Source organism: Pelodiscus sinensis, chromosome Z (genome assembly GCF_052426305.1).
Source record: "Pelodiscus sinensis isolate ZL-2025 chromosome Z, ASM5242630v1, whole genome shotgun sequence".
NCBI lineage: Eukaryota > Metazoa > Chordata > Testudines > Trionychidae > Pelodiscus > Pelodiscus sinensis.
Window position 1 is genome coordinate 32,390,911 of NC_143085.1, and position 12,482 is coordinate 32,403,392.

General features: G+C 50.0%; 1 protein-coding gene across 2 annotated transcripts in view; it reads left to right on the forward strand.

The window, feature by feature from the left end:
• The first annotated feature begins 1,268 nt into the window (after positions 1-1,268).
• The window catches only part of SH2B3 (SH2B adaptor protein 3), a 118,252-nt gene continuing 107,038 nt past the window's right edge, over positions 1,269-12,482 (forward strand). For both annotated transcript variants that reach the window (XR_016348365.1, XM_075898736.2), the window contains exon 1: positions 1,269-1,403. The gene's annotated coding sequence lies outside the window, so the exon portion shown is untranslated. The remainder of the gene's footprint in view (positions 1,404-12,482) is intronic.

The following is a 12,482-nucleotide window of genomic DNA, read 5'->3' on the forward strand; positions in this document are numbered from 1 at the left end:
TTGAAACTGCAGCCTTTTTTTCTTACGCACCCTGATAAACTAAATAAAACTCACTCTCAATCACTCCAAAAAGGGTGCCAACAAGGACTTAACAAACATTCGACACTTGCCAACAAGGACTTAACAAACATTTGAACTATCTCACCCATTACCAAGACAGTTTCCCCAATTATCACCTCTAATACCATTAACTCACAAACATCCCACTCTCCCTACCTCTAATATCATCAATTCACAGACACTTACCTTCCTTCCTTCCCCCCCCATCCCTCTCCTGTTCTGCAATGTGATTTGTCCTTTTCATATTTGTTCATTTTTTTAATTGTATCCTTTGGTATATATGGCTGTGACTATTTTCTTCCACTATTTGATCTGAGGAAGTGGGTCTGGCCCACGAAAGCTCATCATCTAATGAACCATCTTGTTAGTCTTTAAAGTGCTACATTGTCCTGCATTTTGCTTCAGCCACCCCAGACTAACACGGCTACATTTCTACCACTATTCCAAAAAGGGGTATTTTTGTTCTCCCTCCAAGTGCCGAACCAACCGCACCTCCAGAGGGCGCCCGCCGCAGGGTACTGGGCAGCGAGCGCGGCCCCAGGGTAGCTGCACGAGAAACCTCGTGCTGAAGAGGCAGCGGGTTAGGGTCAGGTTGCATGTTGCGGGAGGCTGGGAGGGCGGATTTCAGCTCGGCGCGGGCTGGGGGCTGCTGGCCGCGGCAGAGGACGGTGACAGGCGTGTGTCCCGAGCGCCAGCTGGTTTCAGTTCCCTGCCTTTTCAGCCGGAGGTGCGGTCCAGGCTCCTCCGTCCCGCCCACTAGCGCCGGCGGGTAACTGCCCGCTGCTTTCGGTATCGTTTGCGGCCGGACACCGACTCCCGGCCTCTCTCCCGATTGGTCCGAAAGTTGCCTTTTAAATCAAGGGCTGGCAACAAGCAGCCCCTGTCAGAGGCTCGCAGGGGGCGGGCGGATCTCCCCGGAGAAGGGACACACGCAGCAGCGTTACAGCAACTCCGGCAGCCCCCCGGGAGCGGGGAGCAGCGCACGTGGGCCGAAGCGCCGCAGCCCGGTGCACCCGGCTGGGCTCCCCCTTGCGCTGCTGTCTGCCCCCAGAGGCCACTTCAGGCCAGCGGGCCGGTCCCTCCGCACCTCCCCTGCTCTTTGCACAACAGCCGGGGAAGGGACCTTGCAGCCGCGTGGGACTTGCAGCGCCCGGGCCGGGGGGCCGCGGGGGGGTCCCGCGCTCCAGCCCAAGCGGCAAGCGCCGCAGGGGCGGAAAGGCGGAGCCGCTGACCCCTCTCCACGCCCGAGTTTCCTTCCTGAGCCGCCCGGCCCGAGGCAGCGGGCACCTGGCCCCAGCGGACAGCACCATGGGCGAGCGCCACACGGACGGCTTCTCCTGCAGGTACGGCCTCTGCCCCCTCCCCGCCTGGTTCCCCCTGCCCGGCGCCCGTCTCTCGGGGTGCCGCCGGATGGCTGTGGCTTTGCAGCCTGGCGCCCTACGCCCTGGCCTGACCGCAGCCCGGCGGTGGGAAGAGGCCAGCGCCCCACACTGGGCAGCAGCAGCACCACGTGCGCGCCGAGCGCCGCCGACTCGGGCAGGTGCGGGGCTCGCCCGGCCCGGCCGCACTGCCCGGGGGCAGATGGCTGGGGGCCCTGGAAAGTGAAAGTAGCGGCGGCCGCGGCTCCTATTCGTGCTGCGTAGGGAGTGTCCACGCTGGGATCGGGGCGGGCAGGTTCTCCCCAGCCGGCCGGGAGCTGGGGCCGCAAGGCACAGGGATTAGGCACCCCTCCGCGCTGCCCCGCAGCCTAGGGGTTCCGGCGTCTCCAAGCGGGGCGCCTGAGGCTCTGGGGCCGTCCGGGTCGGGGGGGACACGGCTTTGGGTCACTCTCCATGTGGCGCACCCCACGTGCCCTGGCCTCCCCTCCAGCGGCCGAGCCCCGAGTTGCGGGCTGGCGCCTCGGTGCTGGGACTTCGTGTGGGGGATGGAGAACGTCCCGCGTCCGGCCTGATCTCCCGAGATGGTGCCAGTCTCAGGCCGTCCATACCCTCTCCCTGCATTCACACCGCAGAGCCGCCCACACCGCTCCTTACATCTTGCACAGGGGGTGCCTGCCGCAGGCTCAGCTGGCTAGTGGCTGTTCGCTCCAGGGGCTGGACTGCGCCCTCTTCTCCCAGCTCTCTGTTCTGCTGCCCCAGTGGGACCCAGAGCTACTTTCCTCCCTGCCCTCCGGCCAAGTATTTGAGTCCAGGTGGTGATGGTACCATGCAATCAGGATGGGCAGAAGGAAGGGGAGGCTTCTTATTTTTGCAACTGAACAAGTGGTGAATTGAGGAGCTGACAGTTCAGAAGAAGCCTCTGATGGTGCCTTAGTTTTACCAGCAGGTTATTATGACTGAGTAAAGGGCCTGTGAAATCAAAGGGAGACTTTGACCTTAGCAGTCCTTGAAAGTAGATCAGACCCTAATATTTCCTTGAAAATTATATCCTTGTTTTCCCCCTAAAACTTTTCTTCCTCACTTACAGAACATGGCATTTCTGGCCGTTAACCATTTCTGGTTTGTATTTAGAAAAACTTTGGAGGGAAACTTCTCTCTCTCCCCCCCTCCCCTCTTTTTTAAATTGGCGAGCTAGGAGTGGCCATCTGCTGGCATCCCAATTGTTTCATGGAGATGTATTTGTAATAGGAGGGCTGTGGCTTTTGCATTGTGTCTAAGGAAAGTAAAAGCCATTGATTTCCTCAAAGTCTTGTTTTGTGTGCTGTCCCCTGTTCTGTTGTGGAAAAACCTCCAGAGGATGACTAAATTGACACAAATCCTACTGAGCATGTAGGCATAAGACAAAGAATAAGCTGCTTAAATAGCCTGTTAGGTTTAGGAGGATTGTGTTAACCACTGCAAGGCTATGAAGATTAAGGGCAAAATCCAGACCTAGTATGATTACTACACCTTTATAGAGCTAAATAAGTGGGTCCTGGGAGAAAGAGTGGTGTGAAGAGGTGTATGATTAAGCAGAGAGAGTCTGCTTTTTAAACCCTTTTGTTTATTGCTCTTCCAGCAGCACCTACTCTTCCACCTCTGTACTGGGGTTACACCAATGTGCTGATTTGTATCTTAAATTGTAAGCCCATTGTAATGTGGTTTGATCCCAGGGGGTACATGAGACTGGGTTAATATTAATAACTCACAATTAAAATCAGTTAAAGGGTTGTTGTCTGGACACACAAGTTGCACCAGTTTAACTTCACTTGGCCTAGTTAAACTAGAACAACTTCTGTGTGGAGGCTTTTTCATCAATTTGAAACTGGTTCTGTGGGTTTAGCTTGCACCTGTACATTTACCACCGCAAATTGAACTGATATATACTAACTTGCAACTGATATAAGATTGTGGAAACACACAAGTTGTACTAGTTTAACAAAATTGATATAAAATCACACTTTTAGTTAAGCACTGCTTTGTGCACAACCAAGGCCTCTGGCCAGTGTTGCCTGTAAGCTGTGAGCTTGTGCTACTTGCTCAGGAGAGATTCAGATGCTGCCCAGATGATTAGAGCACCCACAGCGAGGTTTGTTTTTCTTGGTGGTGCATGTTCACCTCAGTGCACTTACAAAAATTTATTCTGCACCTGGATGGAAAAGATTTGAGGGAACATTGCCTACAGCAACCCTTTTTTAATTTTTCCACAGTTTCTCAAATGGTGATATTTAAAAATAAAAACTAAGTTGATTTGGGGGGAGGAGAGGGAGAGCATACAGCATGTGCTCACCAAGCACATATCTTCCCCTTGCCCCCATGCTTTCCAGTGTGTCTTTCCCATCATGGAGAGAGTATATCATAGTTTATCTTTGCTTGTTGAAAAGGAGCATTTCTTTTTATTGAGGGCACCTGTTTCCTGATATAGAGTCCCATTCTGTGGCACACCCTGATCATAGTTTTCCATCTTTCCCCTGTGTGTGGAGCTTTTTAATATTTTAGAATCTTTAGAGATCCGTAGGGGGAAAAAAAATTCCCAGAATTTCTTCCCACATCCGTTGCTTACTTAGGTTTTGTCTGCATTTTACTGAAGTGCAGCTGCTGCAATGCTTTAAACGGAAAGCGTGACAACAGAGAGCTCTCTCCCAGAGCTCATGCTATCAGTACTCTGTGTACAGTAAACCATCTCAAGGAACCGAGTAGCTAACAGTGCTAGGAGTGTGACTCCTTGTGCTTGTTCACATTGGTGCTTTACACCCACTGAGCAAGTTACAGCGCTGTATGTGTGCCTTCATACCCCTGAGCCAGAAAGTTACAGCGCTGTAGAGTGCTAGTGTAGATTTAGCCTTAGTGCATTTATTTCACTCTCTCTTTATTTTGTGAGTCTGGAGCTATTGTAAAAATGGTGTGTTAGGCCATTATCCTCATGGATTCTGTCTCTCACAGACCCTATAGTAACTTTAATTTGCCTGAGTGATTGGATCATACGTTTTGTTGTCGGGATTGCTGGTAGCACACTGTTCAGGATTTAAGCAGAGTGTGACTAACCCTTGCAAAGGTCAGTTCATGAGCCGGTCACAGCCTGGCATGGTGGCAATAAACTGGATGCCTGCTGGCTTTTTATATAGTTGTGAAATAACTGGCAGATTTTCAAAAGTATGCAAGTACTGTCATGTGTGAGACTCCAGTGACCTTTTAAAAAAATTGGGGGGAAATGCTTAAAGATTTCTTTTTACGCTGTATTACACTATTGAAACACCAGCCTTACTCCAAGTAAGATCAGAATGTGACAGGTAATTACCATATTATGTTATAGGTATGTGTAGGTTTAATCTCTCTTCCCATGCAGGTGTAAATTCGGAATAACCCCACCAAAGTCAGTGGCTTTGTGCTAACCTGATTTTTCTCTAATTGCTTACACTGGTGTATGTTTCATCATATAAAAAAGGCGCCTTGAAATTCTTTACAAAATGTTAACTGTTAACGAGGCTTGGCTTGAAATAAAACACTGACAGGTTTGGAAGAGCTAATGGAAATGTAGCAATTGGAGAGGTGTCAAGCAAAGTCCAGGTTCCTCTAAGGCTGGGAAAAGGAAGAGGAATAGCAGTCACATGGAGAATAACTATCAGTTATTGGATGCAGAGGAGTGGAGCATGTCTTGCTTTCATTGGTAGGACTCCTGGAGGAATGTAAAGCTGTCCTCCCCTAGGGGAAGTGGGATCTAGTAGGTAGTCTTGTTAGAATAAGGACTGAATGAATGGGGCGTAGGATTTGAGCACCCCAAAAGTCAGGCTACAGAGTAGCTTAGAGAAACTTCTCTTGCTCCTGCCCGTGCTGTGCCTGTTCTGCAGACACAGAGGATTTCAGTCTTCCCCTGATTGCAGCACTAAGCTTATTTTAATAAAATTGGTTACTGACAAGTTATAAGGCAAGGTTCACTTATGTCCAGGCTGCTGTGTCTAGCATGCTGCCAGCCTCCCATACTCAGCTAGGTGACTGCCTTGCATACAGTGGTTCCTTTAATACATGTAATCCTGGAAAGAAACAATGATTTTGTTCTTAGAATTGAGTTGTGGGAACTTTCTGTTTTGGTGTTTGAGAAATAAAAGTTGTAAGCAAGGCAAGAGGATAAGTATATACACAATGAATGTTAAATAGTCCTTGAATTGAAAGGAAGGCTGGTGACTTAAACTCTAAATTGGTGTGTTATGATCATCTGGCCATGTTGAAATTGAAAGTATCTTTTCAAAATCCATTTTACTTTTCAGGGTTTACATTTCTTTTGGCCTAATGAGTGGAAACTGAGCAATCAGTTTCATTTTCAGATTGGCCCGCACTAGCTCATTTTTGCCATCTGTCCGTTACAAATGCTCCCTGTGGGTGTTATATATTGGGATGTGGGGGTTGTTCAGTTTGTTGTTGTGTGTTCTTTTGGTCTTGTGGTGTTTTGCTGTAATTTCCACTGTAATGACAACATCCTCCCCCCCCCATGTTACTGCTTTTTGTAAAAGGTGAATTTTACAGATCGTCAGTGTGGGGCCATATTTCATTTAATAGTGTCCTTCTAAAATAGCTTATTTTCTGATAGCACCCTGAAGGACTTGATCCTGCAGCACTTGGGACACCTCAGTGGAACTGTGGCTCTCAACAGTTCACCATGGTGTGCTGCATCCACACAATATATATATTGTACACTTACCAACCTCCTTCCTCCCTGGATTCATGTTTGGTATGTGACAGCAATATGATTCACATTGAGCTAGTGCCTTTTAGTTCAACACTGGCAAATACCTGCCAAGAGCATTTTAAATTAATGAAATAAGTCAAAACTCTAAGGCTACGTCTATACTGCAGGCGTTTGCTGGCAGAGAGTATGCTAATGAGTGCTTAATTAGCAACTTCTCATGCTTCATTTGCATATTCTCTGCTGATGGTTTAGGTGTGAAAGGTTTTTGCGCAAAAACAAGCAGTGTAGATGGATCCGTTTTGCACAAAAAAAACACCCCTTTTGTGCAAGATCTTTATGCCTCAAAAAAGGAGGACTACAGATCTTGCTCAAAAAGCATCAGCAGAGAATATGCAAATATGGCACGAGAAGTTGCTAATGAGCGCTTCATTAGCATACGCTCTACCAGCAAAAGACTGCAGTGTAGACACAGTCTAAGTGTTAAAATTAACTGTAAGAGGGGCATGGCATTGTACATTGCCACCCTCACGTGTGCTTTGCTGCAGGCTAAGGGTGCTGAAGACTAGCCGGTGGTACCCCAACGCGGTGCCTGCAGACGCCATGGTGCCCGCCGGGGCATTTGTGCCCCTGCCAAGTGACCAAGGCCGGCCCGAGCCATTCTTCACCCCAGTGCGCAGCGCATGTGCGGCGCTGTCCCCGGCCACGTGTGCATACACAGCCCAGGTACCTGGCAGCCCCAAAAGGTTGGGGACCACTGGACTAGTCGATTGTCCAATAAGCAAGGGGTGGGTAAAAGGGTCTCCGCAGACCGAATCTGGCCTGCCAAGCAGGTGGATCTGACCAATGGAGGCCCTGCTACTCCCCTTCCCCCAGTCCACTTAAGGTCTGGGGGTGGGGGAGCACCCAAAGGCTTCTCCCAGGGCATGGGTGCCTTGTGGGAAGGGGGGGAAGGGGCTCCCCCATCCCCAACCACTCATGGTCTGGGAGTTGGCTAGCCCTGCCCTTTCCTCTTTAGTCCCGTCTGGGGTAGCCTGGGACTACTTCAGACATTTTTGACGTGGCCCCGGGCAAAAATTATTGCCCATCCCTGAGATAGAGGCAGCAAGGGGGAGAGGGGAAGAGAGGATACTTCAAAGGGCAGCATCGCACAGCTGATCCCCGGCTCAGCTGTGAGGCGCTGCCCCTTTGAACAAGGCAAGGCCTCTGTGTTTTTCAAAGTGGCAGTGCCTCAGCTGTGTGGCACCTGGAGCCTGGGGTCAGCTGGGGTCTGAACCTGGGCTCCAATGTGGCATTTCCCCGGAAGCTGAGATGAGCCGGGGCGTCCCCAGCTGACTCTGGCTGCGCGTGGCATTTCAAATCGGTAGTGCAGCATGGAGCCCGGAGTCAGTAGGGGACTCAGAGTCCCCCGCTGACCCCGGGCTCTATGCTGTGCTGCTGCTTTGAAATGCACAAGAGCCCCTGCTGGGGACTCTTCGACATTTCAAAGGTGGCACCCACATGCAGCCTGGACTCAGTGGGACTTCCCACTGCCCAGTGGGCGCCCTTGTACATTTCAGAGGAGGAATGCGGAAGTGCCTGTCGAGTAGTCGATGGAAATTCCACCAACTACTCAACTAGTAAATAACCACAATTTAACATCCTTACTCCAGGCGGTGCAGTTCAGCAGAGCGCCCAGAGAGCACAGCTACTGAATGACTATCCCCCAGCCAGAGAAATGCCCCTCTCCCCAATTATCCAACCCCTTGGGACTGTCCCCACAACATCCCGCCCCAAACACTGGGCTTGCACAGGTGCCAGGGCAGAGCAGCCTCCTAAGGACTACCCCTTTCAGTGCCCATTCCTCCCCATGGACTGTTTCCCATACACCTTCCATTCAGGCACTATGCCTTGTATCTATCCTCCAGTCAGGGCCTGAGCTTCCAGTCCCCCCACTTAGAGTCTATCCCCCATGCATCAACTGCATCCCCATATTTGCAGCCCTAGCTCCCTATCCTTCAGCCTGTACCCCTGGTGTCCCCAGCATCTCCTTTCCCATGCCTGCTAGTTTCCTACATTGGCTTCAGGTAGCTCAGCAATGCAGCCCACCCTGCCCTCTTGCTGCTGCAGTCCTAGTGCTGGGGTGCCTGCTCCAGGTAGGAGTCACTGGACCCGTGATCCTATGGGGTCAGGGGGTACCGAGCACTCCAACCTGCTGCCAGTGCTGCTGGGCCTGATCCTGCCAGGACAGGGACTGACACCACTGGGCCCCATTCTGTTGGGAAAGCTGACACTGGGCATGATCCTGTCTCATTTTTTTTTCCACCTTCTCTACCAGCTCTGTGGGGGGGGGGAAGAGGGGAAGGCAGTTAGTTATGACCCTGAGGATGTCACTTGGGCCATTACAGGGCTGTGTCTACACTGGCGCGATCTTGTGCCAGAGCTATGCAAATAAGGCTAAGCATGGAATATTGCTAAGCCTCATTTGCATATCTAATGAGCCACCATTTTTGCGGAAGAGGCTCTTGCGCAAGAAGGAGCTGTCTACACTGCCCCTTCTTGCGCAAGAAAAACCCTCTTGCGCAATGCTGTTATGCATGAAAATAATCAGCGTAACAGCATTGCACAAGAGTGTTTTTCTTCCGCAAGAAGAGGCAGTGTAGACAGCTCCTTATTGCGCAATAGCCTCTTCCGCAAAATGGTGGCTCATTAGATATGCAAATACGATATTCCACACTTAGCCTCATTTGCATAGCTCTGGTGCCAGTGTAGACATAGCCCAAGAGAGTAAGACCTGAGGAATTGTGTCCCCGCTCTGTACAAAAGGGACCCAGCGTGATGTGTGACTGGTATTAGTAAATTGCATAGGGGGAAGAGGCTAGATAGTCAGCTGTTGGCGCCACTGAGATCAGTATTAGAGCCACACTGATTCACACCATTTGAACACTGGCACTGTGTGCCTTGCCTTGTTCCTAGTGAAGCCAATGGCAAAACTCCAATTGACTTCACTGGCAATCCGCATTAGGCATAAGAACGTGAATGCTGAATAGATCATTTGGTTGTGTGAATGCTATCAGTAGTTCTGGGGCCAGTTGCTGCTTGGAGTCTCTTTTTTAAAAGGTTCAGCGCTGAGACAGTCTCTGTTGTACTGTCACTTACTTGCTCCGAGTAAAGCAGGGCTAATTGCTGTGGCAAGAGGAGTTCAAATGAGCCTGTGGTGGTCATTCTAGATCGCTTCTTTTAAAGTATGTGCTCTACTGGGCGCATACTGGAGTTGTGCCTCTTTTTGCTGGTTAGTGGTGCAAAAGAAGCCTCTTGCCTGATATTTCTAAAGGAAAACATAAACAGGACTGTCAATTCTTCCCTTTTTGTGTTGATCTGTTAGGCTGATTCCTCTTAGAGCAGGGCTGAGTAATCCCTCCCAAAGGGACGTTTTCTTCCGACCTGTGAGCAAAACTCTATGCATTTTACAAGTCTGAACCAATATCCTGTCACCTCACACAAAGCAAGGAAATTAAAGCTGATTTGTCAAGATGTCACAATCCCACCAGTTCCCCATTGGTTGTTGGGACCTGAATTTCTAAGGTATTGAAACAGATTACAAGTTTGGTGGTTATATTAAAAAACAAAATCAATCAAGCAACAATTACTTTTATCATCAAAAGGAAGTGACACCCCCCTCTCCAAAGGCACAGGCTCTTTCTCCCTCCCCCCATCCTCTTCTTTGCAGAACACTCTTGAGGACATTGTTTTTTCAAACTTGGGGTTGCGATCCAGTCCTGGGTTGTTGAATGTAGGCAGTGGCTCTCCATTCTGCAGGGGGGAGGGATAGCTCAGTGGTTTGAGCATTGGCCTGCTAAACCCAGGGTTGTGTGTTTTGTGAGTTTAATCCTTGTGGAGGCCATTTAGGGATTTGGGGCAAAAATTCATCAGGGATGGTACTTGGTCCTGCAGTGAAGGCAGGGGACTGGACTCGATGACCTTTCAAGGTCCCTTCCAGTTCTAGGAGATAGGCAATCTCCATTATTAAAGGGTGTTCAGTGGGGGTGCAAAGGCAAGCTTCTTGCCTGTCCTGGCACCTCAGACTTCATTATGCTCCAGAAGTAGCCAGCAGCAGGCCCAGCTCCTGGAGGAAAAGCCGGGGGGAGGGGATGCATAGGGCTCTGTGCACAGCCCTTGCCCTGAGCACTTGCTCCACACTCCCATTGGCTGGGAACTGTTGCTAGCTGCATCCGGGGCACAGCCTGGCCTGTGGTGCCAGGAGAGGCAGGAAGCTGCCTTGGCAACCCATTGCACCACTGACCGGGAGCCGCTCAAAGTAAGCCCCTCCTTCACCGGCACTGACCCCTGCCCCTGAAACCAGAGCCCCCTTCTACACCAAAGTTCTAATTCTCAGCCCCACCCTGGAGCTCACACTCCAATTGCTCACATTCCAATCAAATTGTGGGAGCATATGACCCATGAGGAGAGGCTGAGGGAGTTGGGTCTATTTAGTCTGCAGAAGAGAAGAGTGAGGGGGGATTTGATAGGATTCGATAGCAGCCTTCAACTTCCTGAAGGGAGGTTCCAAAGAGGATGGAGAAAGGCTGTTCTCAGTAGTGACAGATGGCAGAACAGGGAGCAATGGTCTCAAGTTGTGGTGGGAGAGGTCCAGGTTGGATATTAGGAAAAACTGTTTTACTAGGAGAGTGGTGAGAGTGGTGAAGCACTGGAATGGGTTCCCTAGGGAAGCAGTGGAGTCTCCATCCCTAGAGGTGTTTAAGTCTCGGCTTGACAAAGCCCTGGCCAGGTTGATTTAGTTGTGATTGGTCCTGCCTAGAGCAGGGGGCTGGACTTGATGACCTTCTGAGGTCTCTTCCAGCTCTCTGGTTCTATGATTCTATGAAATTATGTTGGGTCATGGCACCAACAGTTTTCTTCGGCTGGGTCATGAGACGAAAATGTTTGAAAACCGCTGCTCTTAGTGCATGCTTCTGGGCTTGTCTGCATGGCAAATTTTGGGCCAAAGCATTTGGGAAGCCTTTTGTTAATATCTCCTTACAGTAATAGCAGCCCACTGAGGATTTACTTCTAGTGCTGCTATCTCATGAGAACATGGTCCCTTTATGGGGCTGCAGCCCTGCTTGGTGACTCAGTTGTAGAGCAGGTTGGACCCATTTACACAGTCTAGCTCCGATGCGGGACTGCGGTGCTATAGTGGGGTTTTCTGACAGGGCAGCCTGTGCTGCTTGGGTCTAGCATGTAAGTGGGCAGCCTTGCTTTGAGTCAGCTTGTCTGAGACTCTGGTCTCTAAGGGTACATCTAGACTATAAGCCTCTTTTGAAAGAGAGCATCTAGACTACAACCAGTACTTCTGAAAAAGCAAGCCGCTTTTTCAAAAGAGAACACGCAGGCAGTCTGGATGCTCTCTTTTGAAAAAGCACAGTTCCCGTTCAATAACGCCTTTTTTCGAAAGAGCACTTTCGAAAAAAAGCATTACTCATAAAATGAGGTTTTCTGTGATCGAAAAAACTTCTGTGGTTTTTTTCCATTTACTTTCGAAAGAACGTGGTGGCAGTCTAGACACAAGTGAAGTTTTTTTTTTAAAAAGGCCACTTTTTTCGAAAAAACCCAGTAGTCTAGACGCACCCTAAGAGATGCAGACATGTTCTCCTTTCCTGTTTATCATTGTCTTTCAGTGCTCAGCAGAGGCTGTGGATGTCTCTGTTTGTGCAGAGTGGGAGCAAGCCTGCAAAACAAGGAAGGGCAGTGTAGCTCCATCCTTGGGGTTTGAAATACCTACTCTTTCAGGCACCAGAGCACAGAGGGGAGGGAATACAGCCAAGACAGAAGAGATAATGCCACTATAGAAATCCATGGTAGGCCCACATCTTAGCCCCATCTCCAAAAAGATCTATTAGAATTGGAAAAGGTTCAGGGAAGGGCCAATAATGATTAAAGGAACTGAAGAACTTTCATATGAGGAGAAATCAAAAAGGACGTACCAGCTTGGAAAATAGGGATGCTAATTATAATTTAAAATGTTAACTGGTTAAATGCTAGGTTTAACTGGTTAACCTTGCAACAGCTCCCTGCCTGTGGTGTGGCCTGGTGTGCCTAGATGGGCCTACTGCACCATAGGATGGCTTGGCCAGGCAAAAACCACCACTCCGCAGGGGCCTGCTCTGGGTCAGCCGCCCCAGGCCATGGGCGTGGACCTGGTCTAGTCACGCTGCCACAGGCACATTTAGCGGGGACTGCTCCAGCCCAACTAGGCCTCCGGTTAACCAGTTACTCATAATCATCACCGGTAAGGGTTATGCTTAGCTGGTAACGGGTTAACACTTTACATCCCTATTGGAAAA